The 21,180-nt window shown below is 49.0% G+C and overlaps 1 protein-coding gene and 1 pseudogene across 12 annotated transcripts in view; both read right to left on the bottom strand.

Annotated features, from left to right (window-relative positions):
- FOXN3 (forkhead box N3) overlaps window positions 1-21,180 on the bottom strand; it is a 432,012-nt gene that overhangs the window by 39,584 nt on the left and 371,248 nt on the right. The window lies entirely within an intron of this gene.
- On the bottom strand, window positions 9,643-9,818 carry LOC133067591 (U2 spliceosomal RNA; annotated as a pseudogene).

The raw sequence follows: 21,180 nt of genomic DNA, 5'->3' as shown, positions 1-21,180 counted from the left end.
CTCCTGCCCCCAATCCCTCCCAGCATCAAGGTCTTTTCCAATGAGTCAGCTCTTTGTATCAAGTGGCCAAAGTATTGGAGCTTCAGCTTCAGCATCAGTCCTTCCAATGAATATTCAGGACTGATTTCCTTCAGGATGGACTGGTTTGATCTCCTTGCAGTCCAAGGGACTCTGAGAGTCTTCTCCAACACCACAGTTTAAAAGCATCAATGCTTCAGCACTCAGCCTTCTTTATGGTTCAACTCTCACATCAAGTGCTACTACCACCATAATTAAGATAGAGTAGAGCTCAGATGCACATTTCTTTCACTCCAAAGTTTCCTCTTGCCCCGCTGCTCTGGGCAACTACAGATTTGCTTTCTGTTACTCATCTACGATGCAGGGTCAGTAGTTCATTGCTATTACTGTTCTTCTCCACTAGTTCTCCACTGTACAGAAACACTGTATTGTGTTTATCCACCCACCTGTAGATGGACATCTGTGTTGATTCCAGTTTGGGATCTTCCAAAAAAAAAAAAAAAAGCTACTGTGAATTCCTGAACCAGTCTTTTGTGAGGACACGCTTTCCTCCCCTTGGGTAACTGCTGGTAAGTGTCTGCTCAACTTTACAGGAAAACGATTCTCTTTTCCAAAGAGGCTGCACCACATATGAGTTCCAGTGGCTCCACATTTGTGTCAACACTTGAAACTGTCAATAAAACTTGAGCCATTCTAGAGCTGAGAAGGTCTATCCTGGTGGTTTTTACTTGCATTTCCCTACTGACAAACGGTGCTGACAGCTTCTCATGTGTTAACAGCCATGAGTGTATCTTCTTCTGCGGAAAGCCTGTTCACGTTTGTGCCTGTTTTATAGCTGGTTTGCTAAATTTCTTACTATAGAGTTCTGAGCTATCTTTCAGCATTGCAGATGGAAGTCCTTTGTGAGATACTTTTTCTCTCCATGGCCTGTCTACCCAGTTTCTTAATGGTGTTTTTTTTAATAAGTAAACATTTGAAATTTTTGTAAAGTCCAATTTATCACTTTCTTTGATAAATTTTTCTCAATGATTTTTGCATCCCAACTAAAAAAATCTTTGTCTACCCCCAACGTTGCACAGAACTATCTCCTGAGGGACATCTTTTTAAAACCTCATGTTAGTATATCAAGTATAAACTCTATCTGGGTTCAATACTAAGATCCAAATAAATAAAAATGGAAGGGATCAACCAAACCTCTTTCTTTATCTGGCAGGCTGATGAAGCACAGACCTCCAGAACCATACGGGTCAATACAAGAAGGACCCTCCCCGACTCCAGGTGTGCTGGGAGAACCCCAGGCAGCCTGAGAGCCTCGGGCAGCCAGGCTTGTATGTGAGAAAGTCTCTCAGGCCCTCTGCTATACACGGCACGCCTTTATGCTTGTCACAGCCTGACCTCCTGTGTATGCTCCCGCCTTCAGAGAAGACAACCTCCCATCTCTCCTCTCTAGAGAGACGCTGAAAGGGACACTCGCTCAGTCGTGTCCGACTTTTTGCGGCCGCAGGGACTATACAGTCCATGGAGTTCTCCAGGCCAGAGTACTGGAGTGGGTAGCCTTTCCTTTCTCCAGGGGATCTTCCCAACCCAGGGATCGAACCCAGGTCTCTCACATTGCAGGGGGGATTCTTTACCAGCTGAGCCACCGGGGAAGCCCAGTATTATTAAAATGTTTAAGTTTCTTCCCTTAAAAAAAAAAATGCACGCCCATTGTGGAAACAAAAACAAAACACTCGGTGGGTATAACGTGAGGAATAAACGCCTCCCCTCCCCACAGACTCAGTCCCAGAGTTACAGCTTCTCGCTCACCTGTCCAGAAACTGTACAAATACAGGCATTTACTGAAATACCAGCGCACATATACTCACGCACACATACCTATTTTTAAAAAATTGGTTCCTATGGAAAATACTTATCTGGAAAGGACTCTTCCCCCTTATTTTTCAGTTAATGACAGATCTTGGCACACTTTCATGTTAGTGTCTATCAGCTGAAGTCTTTTGCGATGACTTTTTCATGCAGAAAAACAGACCACAGGGCCAGGAGGGACACGGCCTCTCCTTCGGACTGAAGACCCTCGGCATGCAGACACAAAGCCCGTGGAGCCAGAAACCTGGCCCGCCAGCGCTTCTCCCCATGGATCCAGAGGCCTGGAGACAAGGCCTGGGCACAGCCAGCCCCCTCCCCGCCCTGCAGACCAGCGAGGCTCCCATCTCTCCCTCCCCGGCCCATCACAGACCTCGCTTCTCAGCCTCTCTGAGGGGCTCACTGCAGCGGCCCCCTAGATAACATGCTCGTTTTCATGAGCACACTTTGGGGTGGCTTCCCAGAACCCGCCTGCCAATGCAGGAGACAGAAGGGTCGTGGGTTGGATCCCTGGGTGGGGAAGATCCCCTGGAGGAGGGCATGGCAACCCACCCCGGTATTCCTGCCGGGAGAACCCCATGGACAGAGGAGCCTGGTGGGCTACAGTCCATGGGGTCATAGAGTCAGACACGACCGAAGCGACTCAGCACAAAAGTCTCTCTGCCTATATCCCCACCCTGCTCAACCTGGCTTACCAGCGTAAGTAAAGAGGAAGATGTTTTTCGGGCCAGGAACTCTTTTTAGGAATGAAGATCCACTTGGCAGAAGCCAACCTTCTGATGTGCCTAGGGAATGAGGCTGAGGCAGCAGGACAAGAGAAGGGCACAGCGCCCTCTTTCTTGAGGGGCCGGGGGGTGGGGGGGGTATTGAGCTCAGCATCCTAGCACTGCAGGCCGCATCACTTACCACTAGGCTGGCTCGGTGAAACGCGAAGTGCGCCATCATGGGAGCTTAATGCTCATCTTCAAAACCCAGCCCATCTCTAATCCCACATTTAAAAAAAAAACTCCCCGCTTCTCAGGCTTCAGTAACAAATGTTACTTCTCTGCTGGCCCGGTTCCCAGTGGCCCATTTCAATTTTCATCTTTAATACAGCTGTCTTATCACATTGCCTCTTCTCTGCGCTATGAGACTGAAAAATGGTCACACATTTTAAAGATGTTTTCGAACCCTCTTTCTCCTGAAGGTATAGACATGATTATATTACCCTACAGTGAAATAGGAGGTAATGAAGTTTCCAGAACCAACTGTTCAGCTGTTAAATTTAAAAAAGAAAAAAAAAAAAAAAAAAAGACTGTGGTTTATATTACCAAACTGTGGAAATGGTTTCTTCCGGGCACCGGGAGGAGCCTGCACCACACAGGCTGTGAGGTCTTAGCCCCCCGACCAGAGACGCAAGCCCGGCCCGCGGCAGTGCAAATGCAGAGCGCTAGCCACTGGGCCGCCAGGGAGAGCCCGGGGAGGCTTCTTCTCGGTGACTGTGCTGGGGAGCACCAGGCGAGGCCTGCGGAGGCTTGGCGTTGACTCCGGAGGCCGCGGCTCATGAAGCAGCGACTGGTTTTGCTGGATCTCAGCGGGCTCCTCTTCCAAGGCTGCTGGCGGGCGCAGACCCGCCACACGCTGACTGGTTTTGAACCGCAGCGCAAGGAGCTCCTGGCTCCGCCCACGACGCTCCCTACTTCCCCTTTCTGGCTCGTGGCTGCCAGAAACGCGTGCTCCACGGAGAACCTACCCAAGGGGCGTCTGGTGCCAGGCCTGCGGGGGCAGGCTATCGAGCAGGCTCTGACCGGCCGCTCTGGCGCCGCTGGGCCTGATGGCCGTGAGCAGGGGGCATCGGCGGATTGCGGGAGGGGCTGCTGATGCTGGGCGGGGGAGGGAGAGGGGCACAGGCCGAGCCTTCCAGACTCCGGTCTTCCTCACTTTGGAAACCTCCTGTTTGGCCCTGCCTTCCTCAAGAGCAAAAGCCCACCACCCGGCGGAAACCGGGAAGCCAGCTCTGCCTGTGGCTGGCTTCCAGGGGGTGGAAATGGGCATGGGGGCGCCCACGAGAGCCCCGAGCACCGGAGGACCTGGCCACACCGATGTCTCGGAGGAAGGGTGCACCAAGTCCAAACGCTGCAGACAGGCTCAGGCTGGGGGTCCCCGAGACGAGAGCACAAGGCCCGCTGGGATGACGGGGGCACCGCGGGCCTGGATGCCTATCTGGGGCTCGGATGTTGGCATTCCTGGGTGATACTCACTCTCACACACCCATGAGAGGCTAACACTCTGGGCATCCATCTAGGTGGTTAGGGGGCTCCAGGGCACCTTCCTGGGGCGGTTTTCCCCTCCTCAGCTATCACTTCTCCCCACCGACTGGAAGGTCGGCTCCTGCCCAGGCCCCATCGGAAGCCACTTCCTCCTCTAGCAAAGGCCAGAGGATTCCCGGCAGCTCCTGCACCAACCCCTCCCCAGCCCCGGCGGTCCTCCTGGGGGCCTGGCCCCCACCAGGCGCTGCAGTGCTTGTCCCTGCCGACAAGCTGAAGACTTCCATTTGCAGAGTGTCTCCAACTATCTCCGTCTTCAACTGGGTGGGCGTGCAAAACCTCTTTTCCAGAAGCAAAGAGCCCCTCTCGGAGTGACACTGGCAGGTGCGTGAGAGTCGGTGCCACTCGGAACGCTGGCATCAGTGCCCCAAGGCACAGAGCGACTGCCTGCCTGGCTCTCAGCCGTCTTCCTCCCTGAGAGCTGGAAGACTGATAAACTCCGAACACTGGGCACACAGGAGTATAAATTACGCTGACTCACCAGAATTCCCAGAGGGGCTAGGGAGCCATCGATTTCCCCAGACCTGGTAGGTGACGACGGTCATCAGTGAGGACGGGTCAGAACTAAACCTCAGCCCCTGCTTTCAACAAACTGAAGCGTGCACGCCATCCTGTGCAACCAACCACCTGGATGGTGGGTGATCATCAGCTGGATGATCATGCAGCTGAACTGAAGAAAGCGTTTCCCATGCTGGGATCAGCCACCTTACCAGAGCTGCCCTCCAGCATGAGGAAGAGGGGCAGCTGCCATTCTGGACACAGCTCTACCCTCAGGTTAGGGTTAGGGTCACGCTTTACGCCTGGGAGCGATGCTCAGCATCTCCCTTTATTTACTTCCAGACAAGTATCCCAAGAACCTGTCTGCAGTCAGGGGATGTGGGTGGGGTGAGGGGAGTAAATAAAAAATGAAATAATTTGCCTGTTACAGCCCATGAGGCTGGAAACAATCTTGTAGCTAGTAGTGATGGGCGGTTGGGTGAGTTTGGGGGGCAAGGGGCCCAGAGGGACATGTGCAGCTCCCCACCCCAACCCTCTGTGTCTGCACGCCAGGGCATGTCAATGAGCTCCCTCACTTCCGTACAACGGATTTCCAAACAAACATCAGTGGTAAAGACGTGCCTGCCAATGCAGGAGACGTGGGTTGGATCCCTGGGTGGGGAAGACGCCCTGGAGGAGGGCATGGCTACCCACTCCAGGATTCTTGCCTGGAGAATCCCATGGACAGAGGAGCCTGGGGGGCTGCAGTCCACGGGATCGCAGAGTCAGACGCGACTGAGTGACCGGGCACAGGCTGGGGAGAGGCCTGCCCTGACCAGGAGTCAGCCAGAGAAGGAGGGACTTCTTTCAGTCCTGCTTTCAGCTCCCAGAAAGCAGGTACGTTAGCGCTCTTTGGTCACCCTTTCTCAGACGAAGAGTCACAAACATAAGCTACTAAAAACCTGAATATTCATTGGAAGGACTGAAGCCGAAGCTCCAATACTTTGGCCTCCTGATGCAAAGGGATGACTCACTGGAAAAGACCCTGATGCTGGGAACGACTGAGGGCAAAAGGAGAAGAGGGCGGCAGAGGATGAGATGGTTTGATGGCATCAGCAACTCAATGGGCAGGAATCTGAGTAAACTTGGGTATGGTGAAGGACAGGGAGGCCTGGCGTGCAGTCCATGGGGTTGCAAAACAGTCGAACAGGACTTGGCAATTAAACAACAACAGCGATAAAACCTAGTTACTTACAATCTGCTTGGGGTACCTTTTTAAAAAGTGATTTTTGTTGTTGTTTATTTATTATTCGCCCACATGGGGGACAAGCCCGTGCACCTCTGCAGTAGAAGCATGGCATCTGAACCACTGGACCGCCAGGGAATCATCTGTCCTGGGTACCGTGATAAACAGCGGAAGGAAACACACAGGCTCTCTTCCCTACACCCACACACAGTAGGACAGCGGGCTGACAGCATCGTGCCTCCCCGGGTCGGCGGGTCCTGGGAAAGCCCAGCTCCTTCTCCACTAGACCCGAGTCTTAGACACCAAGGGGGAGCAAAGCAGGGAGAAGCGCCCTTCCCGCTGGAGACGCGGAGGCCCTGGCTCCCGATCAGCCTGCACACGCCGCACCGGAGCCCCGACGCCGCTCCGGGGGGACTGGGACGCCCTCTTCATCAGAAACGGTGCCGACTGCCGCCGACCCACCTCCCTCAGCGATTCCAGAGAGGATCCAGGCTGCGGATTCTCCCAACAGGATTACTGGCCACTGAACTCTGTCTGGACCGCGGTTTTAATGCTCAGCCTTTCATGCTTCCTGGTCTAATCCTCACCCCCAAATACATTAGGGGGAGAGAAGATAAAAGCACATCTGTTGCTTGGTGTTTGTGTGTGTGTGTGTCTGTCTGTGTGTGTGTAGCTCTCTGAAACATGTTTATTCAGAAACAACTTACACTACGGAAGATACTGATTGAAACATCAAAACAAAGCACAACAAAGCACTTGTTTCCTTCATCCTGAAGGTGAACTTTACAGAACGCCTGTCCCGAGGCTGGCTCCTGGGAAACTCTACACTTTCTAAGGGTTGCAAAGAAGGTGGATATGATGAGGAGACTATAATTCCATTTTCGCTGCCTCATGCTTTCTCAGTTGCATACAAACAGACCCTGGCTCCATCCATCCACTGTTGAGAACAGAAAATCTCATGAGGTTGTTAAGAAGTAATTCACTTTAGACACAACTAAGTATGGAAATACATGGAAATGTAGATTCAACATTAAGACTGCAAATACAAGTATCACAGAAATAAAAAGGATTAAGTTTTCCACTCAACAAGATTCACACGTAACGTTATGCTACCGGGATAGAAGTCCTAAAGGAGATACCGACCAGCTGAGAAGGCAATCGGCCCTAAGGGTGGAAGATCTCCGCACCTTGAAGGCCTGTGGGTGGGCAGGGTAGGAATGATTAGTGTAACTGTGAAGCAGTGAGTTGACCTTTTGGTGGGCAAATGGGAAACTGGTTATAAAGACAATAAAAAAAAACAGAAAAAAACCAAAACCAAAAAAAAACACACCCCAAAACCAGAAAAACAAAACAAAAAATAACCCCAGAAGTTTTCCAGAACAATTTTGGGGAATGTCTGCATCCCTGGAACAAGTATTCTGTCTTGAGGCTACCTGGAAGGATCTCTCTTATTTTGGATGTGCTTGAAAAAAGAAGAATTGAGCTCCTTACTTTCCAACCACATAGCATACAAGAGTCAAAGAACCAGTCCATAAAAACACCAAGCCGGTACATCGTGGAATGAAGGAGGGCAAGTGCTGAGGGCAGAGCTGGTTGGGGAAGCAAGCTTGTAAAGGAGGGGAGTCCGGGCCGAAGCGGACTTCCTTCTGCAGAGCCTCTGTGTTTGTTCCAGAAATATACATGCTAAGCCAGAGCGAGGTTTCCAGCGTGTGTCTGGGGCATATTCGTTTTTGGAAAAACCAAGAGGTGATCATCTCCAGACCATCCCATGAACAGACCCAGGTAGACCCTGAAGGTAAAGAGGACGGAAGCTGAGGGCGGAGGGGGTGGGGTGCGCTCCCGCCGTGGCTGCCCACACACAGAGCCATCTGGAGCCCACCCCGCTGGCCGCCGGGACAGCAACTGGGGTCCTTCTCCCACCGCAGAGGGCACTTCCCATCTTCCAAAAGGGAGGAAAGCTACAGCGAGTGTCAAACGAGCAAAACCAAACACAGACACTGGAAGAGAGCAGGAAACGTCTACGGGGGCCACCGCCACCATGCAGCACCCAGGCTTTTCTCTCCCCTTCCGGGGTTCTTCCAGCAAGGCTGTCGGCCCCTCTTCACCGGGGAGCGGGAGCCCCGCCTGGGCGCCTCTAGCGTGGCTGGGCCCTGGGTCAGTGTGGCAGCTGTCCCCCAAGCCCCGCTTCTGCGAGCTCCGGCCACCAAGGTGCCTGGTGACAGACACGCAGCCCTGCCTGGGAGGCCAGGCAGGCACAGGCGGACCCTACGGCCACCAGCCTCCTGTCCCCATGGATGGTGACAGCTCCAGAGAGTGTGTACGCGTGTGATGGGGGCGGGGGGGCATGGAAGAAAGAGGTGAGGACAGAACATGCATTCTGGAAATCGGCTTCGGCTTGACTGGGGGTGGAGAGAAAAGGCTGGGAAGCCTAACTGTTTTTTCCCTCGTTTCTCAGCCATGCCTTGTGACTTGCGGGATCCTAGTTCCCCGACCAAGAACTGAACCCTGGCAGTGGAAGCACTGAGTCCTAACCAGTGGACGACCAGGGAAGTCTGAAGACTGGTTCGCTCTAAGACAAACAAGTTGTTTAAAAAAGCTTGTTTTTTTTTTTCCCTCTTTTTATTTAAACAAGTTCTTCATAGCCAACCTCACCTAAAACTGAACCACATATTCAATACAGTATTCCCTGAATCTGGCTGATCACCTCAACAAAACAAAACACCAAAAACAAACAAAATGCACGGTAGTCCCTGAAAGTTACGATGCAAGTAGCCTGCGGGACTGTGCGCGTAGACCGATGGAAGTGAGGACAAAAAATGGAAAGCTGGAACCAGATCCCAGTGCCTCCGCTTCTAAGCTGTGCTCCTGAGACCACTGACCTGTGTCTCCTGCCAGAGGGCCGGCCGGCCGTGTCTGAACTCACGGAGCAGGTGGTACCCAGAGCGGCCAGGTACGGCTCCGCCACTCAAAGACGCCTCTGAAACTCCCACCGCCTTCCCCCGGAAGGGAAGCGGTCTCTCCCTTCCCAGACACCTAGAGCTCCCCTGAGTGTTTCCTGCCGCGTGTCAGCTGTCTTCTGCTCATCTCCTGTACATTCACAGGGTCTTCCCAAAGCTATTGAGCATTCACTTCTTGGCACAGTGTCGCACTTCTTACACGCCTGCCTTACTTGCATTTTGGGAAAAAGAAGGAATTCCTTTTGCTACGGAATTCTTGGAAAGGATGCTTGCTTCAAGAGTGGAAGACGCACTGAGGCCCACATCTCCTGACAGCGAGCCAGCACTGCAGGTGTCTGAGAAGCCTGCAGAGGAAGCAGGAAGAACCTGGTCCTGTCTGCCAACTGCAAAGACCATGACTCTCCTAGGTGAGGACCTGGTCAACAGCTTGCAGTCACGGGCCTTCTGGTTCTCAAGAGATGGCCTTTGAAGGATGTCACATTCATTCCTCAGTCAGTGATCAGTTTCTAGGTTCCGCTCCTTCTAGCACCTAGCATGTGAGTCAACCACAAAGGCCTCTGTGGGCTTGACATTTCCATAGACTGTGATCTTGCCTGTAACACTAATTTCAAAGGTGGAAGAAACATTAGTCTTACCAGTCTCAGAGGGGCTTCTATGCAAACAAGGGGCTTCTGAGCAGTTTGTAACCACATCCAAAGAAGCTGTAAAGATTATCGAGGTGCTGAGAACTTAGGGTAGAGTCTGAGATCCATAACAAATAGAAGAACTACATGGTTAAAACTGCTGGTGGCAACAGACTATAATCACTACCACTTCCCAGGAAATGAAACCAGGGTCTCCTGGAGAAATGGCTGACTCCCGGCCTGGCACAGGAAATACACACAGTGAGCCCAGAGCAACTTGTCATATCAGATACTACACTTGATCTTAGCCAAAAGGCCGAGAAGCGATCGTCACGACTGAAGTCCACCGGCTTCATGTCAAAAGGACTCACAAAGGACGACTCGAAGGCCCTCCTATTGGCCAAAGGTGGGACAATTCGAGCTCCCTTGAAGGCAATAACTGCATTCAATTGAAACACATCAAACACGCTTAAACCCAATCATTCATAATAATGTTTTTAAAATACTGAAACTCACTGGAGGACTTTGAGAACTGATAAAAGAAAGAATCAAGTGATCTCTCTTCCTTTCCTATATGAAGTATGTCTGCATTAACTAAGGGACTGAAGGGGAGATGTTTCTCTGTAGAGAGATAATCAAGATCATATGTGAAAAAGGAAAGATGAGAGTTTGCACTGGCAAGATTTTACAAGTCCCTGCTGAATTCCTTTATGATCTTTATTTATTACCACATAAGCAGTGGCAATCAATAGCTGCTAATATCACAAAAAAGAAAACAATCAGGTGCACTATACACCTGATAGAGGAATTACATCCCACTTAGAGATCATCTTACTAAAAAAACCAGTGTTCAGCCTGAACTCTTCAAGCCTTCAGAGCAATGGTTCTCAACCATGGAGTGATGGTGGCCCCTTGGGGACACTTGGCAAATGTCTGGAGACATTTCCGTTGTTGTAACTGATGTATGTGTGCATGTGCGTTTATGGACATGTGTGTGTGTGCTCTGACATCTAGTGTGTAGTGCCCAAGTATGTTGCTAAACATCATATAATGCACAGGACAGCCCCTCACAGCAAAGAATTATCTGACCCCAAACATCCAGGGCCAAGGTTGAAAAAGCCAGCTCTCAGTGGAACCCCCAATTCATAGTAAATTTAGGGGACTGGGGAATGAGTTAAAAGACAACACAAGATGCAATCAGCAGAGTCTAGACTCTGGGAGACAGACAACCTCTTCAACTATGACAGCTGCAGCAAGAAAAGAGATAATTATGGGGAACCTGCAGATTGAGAGAGACTTAAGGGGCGTATCAATTTATGACAATGTATGAACTTTATTTGCTTCCAGATTTGAAAAATAAATGGTTAAAAATGGACTTCTCTGGTGGTTCAGCGGTGAACACTCCACATTTCCACTGCAAAAGGGCACAGGTTTGGTCCCTGATTGGGGAAGATGCTACATGCAGCACGGTACAGCCAAATGGATGAATAAAAATACCCCCCAACCCTGTAAGCAATCAGGGGAAAATAAAACTGCTTAATTACTAAGGAATTTTCTTTTCCCTGGGTTTCATTGAGGTACAATTGATATAAAGCATTGTAAAATGACAATCAAAGATAAATTTACCACAATAAATTTAGTTAAATCCACCACCTTACACAGTTAAAAACTGTTTCTCCTCGTGCTGAGAACTTTTAAGATCAAAGAAATTATTATTAAAAGTTATAAGGTGTATTATTGCTATTGTGGTTGTGCTTTAAGAGTTTCTACCTTGTTGAGCTATCCATACAAGAAGTCACGTGATACCCAGGGATTTGCTTCAGAACTCCCATGACGTGGGGGTGGAAGGTGGTGAAAAATGGGAGAGTCAGATGGAACAACCTGGCCAGGATCTGATGATCACTGGGGGAAAGGCAATAGGGGGTTTATTATCATTCTATTGAAAAGCTCTAAAAAAAGTTAGGAAAAAATGGTGGCAAAATATACACCAGTCCAACCATGCCAGATGCAGAATATGTATGCTCTTTATTAACAGAAAGAGGGCCCACGACTCGGCGCTCTGGGTGACAGTGGGTTCTGAGAAGGCCATCGTGGAAGACGGGCTAAGGTCTAGACTCAGGGAAGCTTGATTTTCCTCTTGAACACGAGTTAGATTTGACCTTCCACTAGAGAAAGCGTTAAACAGAGTTAAACCCAACACTTAAACAGCATGATGAAGCACAGCAGGGCCAATTTGTGTGTCTGATGGTGCAGGCCTGGTGGAGGCTGGGGGCACGAAAGAGGGGTCAGCGCCCTCCTGACCCTTGCAGGCAATTAACTTATACTTCCAGGCAGGAGGTGCTATTATCTTTAACTCAGCAGGCACAACTGTACACAATTAGAGGTCATAATTACGGCTCTCTTTTTTAAAAAATGTGACCACAGTATCCAAATTGACCTCCTGCGGCAGGGCCGTCCACATGCTGGGAAGTACAGAGAAGGGGGGGGGCAGGGGGCCCGGAGACGGGTGGTCAGAGCCCCCGCGCGGTTCCTAGGGTCGGGAGACCGGCCTGATCCCCCACGGAACGTTGATCTGTTTGGGGTTTGCTAATTACCGTTTTCCACCGAGACACATTTTATTTCTTTAAATAGACACAGGCAGGCCAGAGATGAGCCGGACCGTTAGGCTGTCTTTTTGACCACAGGAAAAAGGCAAAGCAACCGTGCAAATTAATATGCCAGTAATTACGTGCGTCTACTGGCTAATTAGCCACATAATAACGGAGTTGAAAAGATCAATTCTGGATCATTTTTCCACGTTAGTGTTGTTTGAAGTTGTTACAGAGACTCCACTTCAGAAATTCTGATCTACCGTTATTTTGTTATGCCTGATAATCGGTCCCGCCTAGCAATATTTCTGGCTTAGGTAGCCCAAATCATCATAGAGCATGGATCATTTTGCCGAGAAATAAAATCTACCTGGTTTTTTGTAAACTCAGACTACTCTCAGCTCTAAGCAGAGAATAATAGAATTTTTGAGCTCAAAGAGACCCTGTAAAGTCACCTGCAGATGAAAAGCCCAAGGCAGGTCCAGACAGCGTAGGGGAGCAAACGAGCTGGCAGAAAACCACGGGGTGAGGGACTCAGAGAAGCATCTCTGGACCAGCCGGGGGTCAGCACCTCCTTGAGTGGTCATGTTAACTGCAATTCCCTCTTCCAACACACAGTCAGGCAGCCACCCTTTCTCATACTCCTTTCCTCAGGAGCGTCTGATTCTCCGCTCTTCACCAGCAGCCACTCAATAACCCTGACAAACAGCCAACTTCTTTCCAACAGTATCTGAAATGCTCAGTCAATGCTTGAAAAATTGGAAAGAGAGATAATCTCTTGCAGGCTGAAAAAGGGGACCAAAAATTCCTGAGTCTGATACAAGTGTTTTCAAAAGGATGAGACGATGTCAAGTCACAACATTCACAGCCAGAGACGAGTCTCACTTAGAGGCCTGAGACGTGTAGTTTTCCACCAAGATACTTCTCTTGAATAGAAGAGCCTCGGGAATCAACGATGATTCCCTGTATATTTGTAAACGCTTCCTCTATTCAGAAAAGAAAAACTTAACTGCTATTCAGAGGTGCCCAAAACTAAAATTTAAATAGAAGAATGACTGCCTTACTGCTTTCATAGGCATGTCACTATGAAGAAATACTACTTTACTACTGTTTTCTCTGGGTTCAGTAAAAGAAGTTGAAGGAGTGGGTCTGAATACATCACAACAAAGGTATTTAATTGGGACTTGTTCCTTTGTATCTCTGTATAAATCACTGCATGATACACTAACGCAAATGCATTGATCGAGTTCATCCCACCACTGTGATGAAAAAGGGGGGATGGTTCAGCGGCAAATTCTTCAAGTTTTACATTATTTATTGGAACACTCCATGCTGTTACTCAGCCTAGAAGCTACTTCTGTGTTTCACAAGGACTTCTGTAAACTACGCGCCGGGACGTCACGGCTCCAGGACTGAGGTTTGCCTCCACACCGAGTCTACTGTTGCCGCTCAAACATCCTATTAACATAAAAGGCTTGGCTCCCTAGAGCTTTGGTTTACTGCTTAGTAAATCAATGTCCACCGTATTTATCCCTAAGTGCTATTTGCTGCATTAATTTACACAAACAAGCGACAAATTGAATGCCTTCATTTGGTATTTCAATTAAATTTTGAATCTGGACCGCACATTTCATTTAGCTATTTTTTGGCCCTGGCATATGGGGCAACCTCAGCACCAGTGACTGAAAGGGTTAAAAACACGGTCCATAGGTCAGCCACGTCCTGTGGGGGTGATCTGACTGCACGTTTCAGGGTAAAAATGTTCCTTCTACATTGTAAAATCTTGGCATCTGCTGAGCAGCAAATCTAGCTCATTTTGTTTTGCTTTATTTTATTCTCAAAAGGAACTATACAGTCTGGACTACAGAACACAATTAATTTCTACATTTCTTCCCATTCTCTGGCCGCCTATTTTCTCCATCGAAACCATTTTGCCAAAATACAAAAACCCAAATAGACTAGCTAATGAATCCAAAGTGGATTTAATTTTATTGATTCCATTTCCCATAAAACTGTTCATTTATCTCTTTTTCTTTATTTCATTACCTTGCATCTGGAATATTCTGTGGCCCACCAAACCAGTGGGCACCATTCTATTTGTTTCTCTCTGCAGAGTGCGGGGGTAGAGGGAAGAGAGCCTACACTTGAAGCAATTCTGGAGATTAAGCTTCCCAAGAATATTCACTTTTATCTCAGTCTTCATGTTCCAAAATGGCCAAGTCATCTTGGTCGTGTTTATTAACTAAAGGTAATAGGCAAGATCCTAATCAGAGCCTCCGAGTATGAAGCCGCACGAATCAATTCTCTCTCTGGGGATGCGGACAGGTGGTTCTCAAGCCCCACCGCAAGACCCCACGCACATCCTGGGACCTGAGCTGCAGCATCCTGGGCTCCTGGTGACCACCCAGAGAAAAGCAGTTTTCCAGGAAGGGAAGAGCGTCTTGCCCTGAAGACAAGAGCAAGAACCCATCCAGGCGGAGGGGCCAGTCGGTTCACAAGGAAGACGGCTACGGAATCTGCAGAAAGGGTCTGTGCACACTGTCGCTCTGGGCATGGGTTCACAGCTTCTAGCCAGTCGTCTCAGGGATGGATTACACAGAAAAGGGTAAGAATCACCGGCTTTACACTCACTCATCAGAGATTTCAGCCTCACCCTGTAGCGCATCACTGCCATTGTTGAGTCGCTCAGTAGTGTCCGGCTCTGTGTGACCCCATGAACTGTAGCCCGCCAGGCTCTTCTGTCCACGGGATTCTCCAGGCAAGAGTACTAGAGTGGGTTGCCCTTTTCTCCTCCCGCAGATCGTCCTGACCCAGGGATGGAACCCACATCTCCTGCACTGGCAGGCGGATTCTTTACCGCTGAGCCACCCGGGAAGCCCCTGTAGTGTCATCACTGAGGACAGAGCTAAATGTGCTCCTCTTGCTGAAAGGCAGCATTACGAGTCTCTGCTCTGGAATGACCCTGAAATCTTTGCAATGCCAAGATACACTCTGTGAAGAACTGAACATTTGTGTCCCCCCACAAGATTCATATATTGAAGTCCTTACCTTCAATGTGATGGTATCTGGACATGGGGCCTTTCAGAAGGAATGAGGATAGATTTCAGCATGAGGGTGAGGCCCTCGTGATAGGATTAATGGCCTTATAAAGAGAGAAAAACCTTCTCTCTCCTGATGGGAGGATGAAATGAGAAGGTTGCATCTCCAAGCCAGTAAGTAAGCTCTCACCAGAAACCAAATCTTGCTGGACCTTGATCTTGGACTTTCCAGCCTCCAGTCTGAGAAAATACTTCTGGTGAAGCCACCCAAACTGTGATTTTTGTTATGGCAGCTGGAGTAGACTAAGGTACATTCCTTGGTGGTGGGGGTGGTGCTGGTGGTTCAGTTCAGTTCAGTCGCTCAGTTGTGTCTGACTCTTCATGACCCCATGAACCACAGCATGCCAGGCCTCCCTGTCCATCACCAACTCCCAGAGTCCACCCAAACCCATGTCCATTGAGTTGGTGATGCCATCCAGTCATCTCATCCTCTGTCGTCCCCTTCTCCTCCTGCCCCCAATACCTCCCAGCAGCATCAGGGTCTTTTCCAATGAGTCAGCTCTTCGCATGAGGTGGCCAAAGTATTGGAGTTTCAGCTTCAACATCAGTCCTTCCAATGAACACCCAGACCGATCTCCTTTAAGATGGACTGGTTGGACCTCCTCGCAGTCCAAGGGACTCTCAAGAGTCTTCTCCAACACCACAGTTCAAAAGCATCAATTCTCCGGTGCTCAGCTTTCTTTATAGTCCAACTCTCACATCCATACATGACCACTGGAAAAACCATAGCCTTGACTAGACGGACCTTTGTTGACAAAGTAATCTCTCTGCTTTTTAATAGGCTGTTTAGGTTGGTCATAACTTTCCTTCCAAGGAGCAAGCATCTTTTAATTTCATGGCTACAATCACCATCTGCAGTGATTTTGGAGCCCAGAAAAATAAAGTCAGCCACTGTTTCCTCATCTATTTGCCATGAAGTGATGGGACCGGATGCCATGATCTTAGTTTTCTGAATGTTGAGCTTTAAGCCAACTTTTTCACTCTCCTCTTTCACTTTCATCAAGAGGCTCTTTAGTTCTTCTTCACTTTCTGCCATAAGGATGGTGTCATCTGCATATTTGAGGTTATTGATATTTCTCCTGGAAATCTTGATTCCAGCTTGTGCTTCTTCCAGCCCCGCATTTCTCATGATGGACTCTGCATATAAGTTAAATAAGCAGGGTGACAATATACAGCCTTGACGTACTCCTTTTCCTATTTGGAACCCGTCTGTTGTTCCTTGTCCAGGTGTAACTGTTGCTTCCTGACCTGTATACAGGTTGTATTATCAGAAATCAACAATTCACTAAGATTGTATGCAGCAGACTCTGGATTGCTCAGCATCTACCTTCCATTGGCTTTCTAGCCGAAGAGGTTGGAAAGCTATAATTCTTCATTTTCCAGACTCCCTTGCAGCTCGGGCTCTGGGTGTGAACTCAGCTCTGCCAATCAGATGCAGTCAGGTTGACTGAAGGCACGGGTGAGGTGCGGCCCTTTAGCTGTCCGAGTGGACACTGGGTCTTCTTGATGTGGCCATTGGGGCCCATTCTCAAGTGCCCTCCTTGGGTATTGAGTGGCGGCTTCAGGAAGGGCAGTGTCCCTGGGTCACAGACAGGAGGCGTGTATTGCAGGTACAGTGGTTTCTCCGGTGGTTGGTCCTGCAGGATCTGGAAATCATGCCTGAAGGGCTAGTCAAGACTCCCCTCCTTTGGCTCTTTCCCCAATTTGACAGGCACCTAATATGGTCAGGATGATCCTCCAGAGAAGGAAATGGCAACCACTCCAGTATTCTTGCCTGGAAAATCCCAAGGATGGGGGAGCCTGGCAGGCTGTAGTCCATTGGGTTGCAGAGTCAGACATGACCGAGCACACACACACAGAACAACACCGCCCTATAATTGCCTCTCTTTCTGTGTCAACCACCTAGAACACTTGCGGTTTCCGGCTCTGTCTCCCAGACACAGGACCGGAAGCTCACAGGTGAGAACCTGGGGAGCTGCCAGCCCCCACCAGAGCAATGGGAGGACAGCTGGGCTGGTGAAGTCAGCCCCAGTCTGAAGCAGTCACCTTCTGCAGTTCTGTGTCTAAAGAGGGAAACGAACACACTCAGATCTCTTTAACTGACATCACTTCCAGGAGATACTCAGAAGTAGCCGACGCTTCTCCCGTTCTGAGGCTGGCGAAGGGCGGGGGGACCTCCTCACTCACTTCTTTCTCTGGTCATATGGGTACCTTCTGGGCATGCTCCTGGCTACCCAGGTAAGCCACTCAGCACCCTCCACACACGGTGTCTTCTGAGGACCAGGAAAACTCTGGAGCTGATCAGGGACGTGTCTACACACCCGTCACCCCCGCGCCCCTTCCCTGCACACAGCACGGCCTTGCGACAGCCTCAGTCAGCACTGAAGCCTTGCTTCCCACCAAAGGCCCTGTTAGAAAAGGGCAGGGATGTGTGGAAACCCTGAACCTGTCATTCGGTTCTGTTTGAGGCCTATTTCTTACCCCTCCTACAGCAAGTCACTATAGATCACCCCTGTTCTCAGAGCCAGGCACCTCAGTGGGATGTGCGCGTGTCCTAGGAAGGACAGCACTGTGTAGACCACGTTTCTCTCTTGGCTCTCCTCGTTAGGGAACTCAGGGCTGGGTTTTAAATCAACCGCTGTTATTCCCTTGGCCTACACTTTTGAAGTATAGCCCCTAGGAATGTCCCTCCCTTTCTTTCCTTCCCAATATAGCTAATTAAATTTATTTATTCTGATGTGGACCATTTTTTAAAATCTTTATTGGACTTGTTATTGTATTGCTTTCTGTTTTATGTTTTGGTTTCTTGACTGAGAGGCAGGTGGGATCTTAATTTCCCGACCAGGGATCGAATCTGCACCTCCTGCATTGGGAGGCGAAGTTTTAACAACTGGACCACCAGGAAAATCCCTACACAGCTACTTTTAAAAAATCGATAGTAGGGACTGCTCATATTGTTGCTTCTTGTGCTTTTATGATCATAAATCATCTCCCTTCTGTTTTTAGAAATAGGTGAGGCACACATAAATACAATATTTGCTTTGGGCAAGCCACTGATCTGAGGATAAGACCCTGCTGGCTCATGTAAGTGAGGAAAACTAAAGAGGGATAATGGATAAGACCCTTTCTCTTTTGTTCTGGAGGAGACAGGAAGACTGCCACCCAGAGACAATTAACTGTGTTTCTAGAAAAGAAGCAGGCGATCCCAACACCTGTGATGTAGCTGCTCAGGAGCATAGTTTATTAGGCTATTGCTGCCTCTAACTTTTATCCTCGCTTTGACAATATTGACGAAGACCATATTATCACTGCACTTTCTCAACTCATAGGTCTTCCCTCAGTGAGCTTTCTCATAGATTGTTTTTTTTTTTTTTAATAGAGGGATGTTGGCTAGGTGGTTTTCTTTTTAAGTCTTCACTGAATCTGTTACAATATTACTTCTGCTTTATGTTTTGGCTTTTTTGGCCTTGAGGTGTGTAGGATCTTCCCTCCCTGACCAGAGATGGAACCTGCGTCCTGCACTGGAAGGTGAAGTCTTAACCAGTGGGCCACTAGGGAAAGTCCCTCTCACCGATTCTTGAAGAGTGAAAAAAGAAGTCTCTTGGGGGCAACAGGCAAGCACAAAAGGAGCAAATCCCCAAAGTTAATAAGCCAGTGTGGACACTCTCCCAACCGCGAGGAGGTAGCTTCTCTGTATTGTCTTCCAACCAGGGGGCAGGTTCCTTAGCACCAAAGGCTTCTGTCTTCTTATCTGTTAAGGAGGGAGATTTCTTACCTGTGAATCAAGGAGGCTGGACTAAATACCTGCATTCTATCACCCATGAGGCACTGTTTTTTGGCCGCTGAGGAGGTTTGTCTGGGAGTCTCCAGCAGGGCCCAGGCCCCAGCCGCCCCTGCCGGCCGCAGGTTCCAGGCCGGGCAGAAAGAGCCCCCGCGCCGGGCCCTCGTGTTCGGCGAGTCCCTCCCCATCCGTCTGCTCAGCTGCCCCGACAACTCGACGGCAAAGGCCGGGCCTCGTGCCGCCGGCTCCAAATCGGGCAGCTGCCTGCCCGGTTCGCTCCGGGGCCCACGCGGGGAGCGGACAGCAGCGCGTGGCGGCCTGAGCCGGGCGGGCGCCCGCCAACCCCGCCGACCCGCGCGGCACCCCGGTCCCTGGACTCGCCCGGAGGCGGTTCAGCCCGGACAACTAATCGCCCGCTGCGTTTTGTCCGACTTTTCCCCTCGGCCCAGTGGGGACCAAGTGGTATTTGCTTAAAAGGAAAAAAGGCAACACAGGCGACAACTAGCTCCTTGGGAGCAACACAGTTCCATTTTCTGATCCCTATCAGAGGGTCAGACGCTGTTCCGACTGTAAAACTGTTTATTGGGTGAGGTGAGCCAAGCCGAGCCCTTTTAAAAAAGCAAGAGAATTAAAAGAATGTGCCTTCAGATGGCTAACAAAAATGGGATAAAGGACGTTGAGGGCAGTGCGGACTATGGAAAATCATTTTGTGAGGCGTCTAAGCCAGAGAAAACAGGATTGGTGGGTTAATTATGTAATTAAACTGCAGTCAGCAGTGGGCAGGGTCTTCTGTCTTTCAAAATCCAAACTCGTTATTCAAGCTTTCATTGAATACACTTTATAGAGATTCTCTTTGGGGACGGTGCCCAATTTTTCTTATTTGGATTAGACTTTTTTTTTTTCAAAAAGGGCTGCTTTGCCAATTTGGCTTTTAGTCTCCGGGATAAAATAATCAAAACGCCCCCCCCCCCCCCAAATACATTTTTTTTTGCTTTATTTTGTCAGAGTTAGAAGAACAGAGATTCTTTTGGGGGGTGGGGGCAGACAGCCAAAGAAATATCGCAGCAAGGTATCTGACTTCTTTACAGAGACACCCTGTTTCCTGTTTGATTTTGGTTTTCAAAAGCAGAACAATTTTCACATCATTATATAAAGGCCTTCCACTATTTAAAATGTCGGTTCTAAATTAATTTTATACCCCCGAGGCAGACTGCATCTGACCACACTGGATTCTATCCATTTAATAAGGTGAGAGAATTTAGTGAAAGAGACAGTAAAAACGACAACAAAAAAAAAAAACCCCAAAAAACTTTCAGTCTAGAACAAGAATTTTAAAGTCCATTGTTTCTGGAAGCTTGGCTTCGTTTTTCCATAGGGCAAGCCCCCAGCTGTTTACCCCATCAGCCCAAATGCAGAAGGAAAGTGGCTTCCGTTACATGGCAGTCAAGAGAATCTGCCTAACTGAGAGACCTACAGTGACATGTGATACACGGGCTGGCTGCTGGTGGCGAGACAGCTGAAAAATCCGATGACCGCCGTCTTAAAATTTTAACAGCTGGGCAGACATGGACGATGTAATGCAATGGGTCCCTGTATCTAAAACTGTTCATTCACCCTGAAGATAGAGTTCTTAAGAATTAAGAAGTAAGAAAGAAGTAGAATCTTAAGAAAAAGCAATCTCAGTTCCTCTTGAAAAAGTTTATTAATTTGCTGAGAGTTGCTGCAGAGGCAAAATGAGAAGTGGGACACGTTTGACAATGAACAGGAAGATCAGGTGGGCAGCCAATGCCTTCCCAGGGGGACACCAGGAACAGGCCTGGCTCAAATCACCAGGTACACACCGGGGCTTATACACTTCTGCTCATACGGAAGTTGGTTAATAGGCATTTACACAGGATTTAGTGTGAACAGATGCTCAAGTAGTTTATAAGTGGTGTGCATGCATAGGGAGCAGAATAAGGAAGAATAACATGTGAGTAACAAAAGGCATTATGTCTTGATGGGGTATAAGCTTTCCGCCATCCCAAATGGATAAAAAACAAAACCAAAATTCATTAAAATGCCAGCATTTTACCCAAGGCAAAATACTCTATGACAGATAGGCCAAAGGGAAAACCATCTTGGCACATAAGGTGTTTCTTACATACTCCCATTGCAAATACATTTCAAATGTATTCTGAACAACCCCTCTCACCCCTAACCCTGTGTTCACCAGCTTCTGCC

Source organism: Dama dama, chromosome 12 (genome assembly GCF_033118175.1).
Source record: "Dama dama isolate Ldn47 chromosome 12, ASM3311817v1, whole genome shotgun sequence".
Taxonomy (NCBI): domain Eukaryota; kingdom Metazoa; phylum Chordata; class Mammalia; order Artiodactyla; family Cervidae; genus Dama; species Dama dama.
This window is presented reverse-complemented; position numbering and strand designations above follow the sequence as displayed.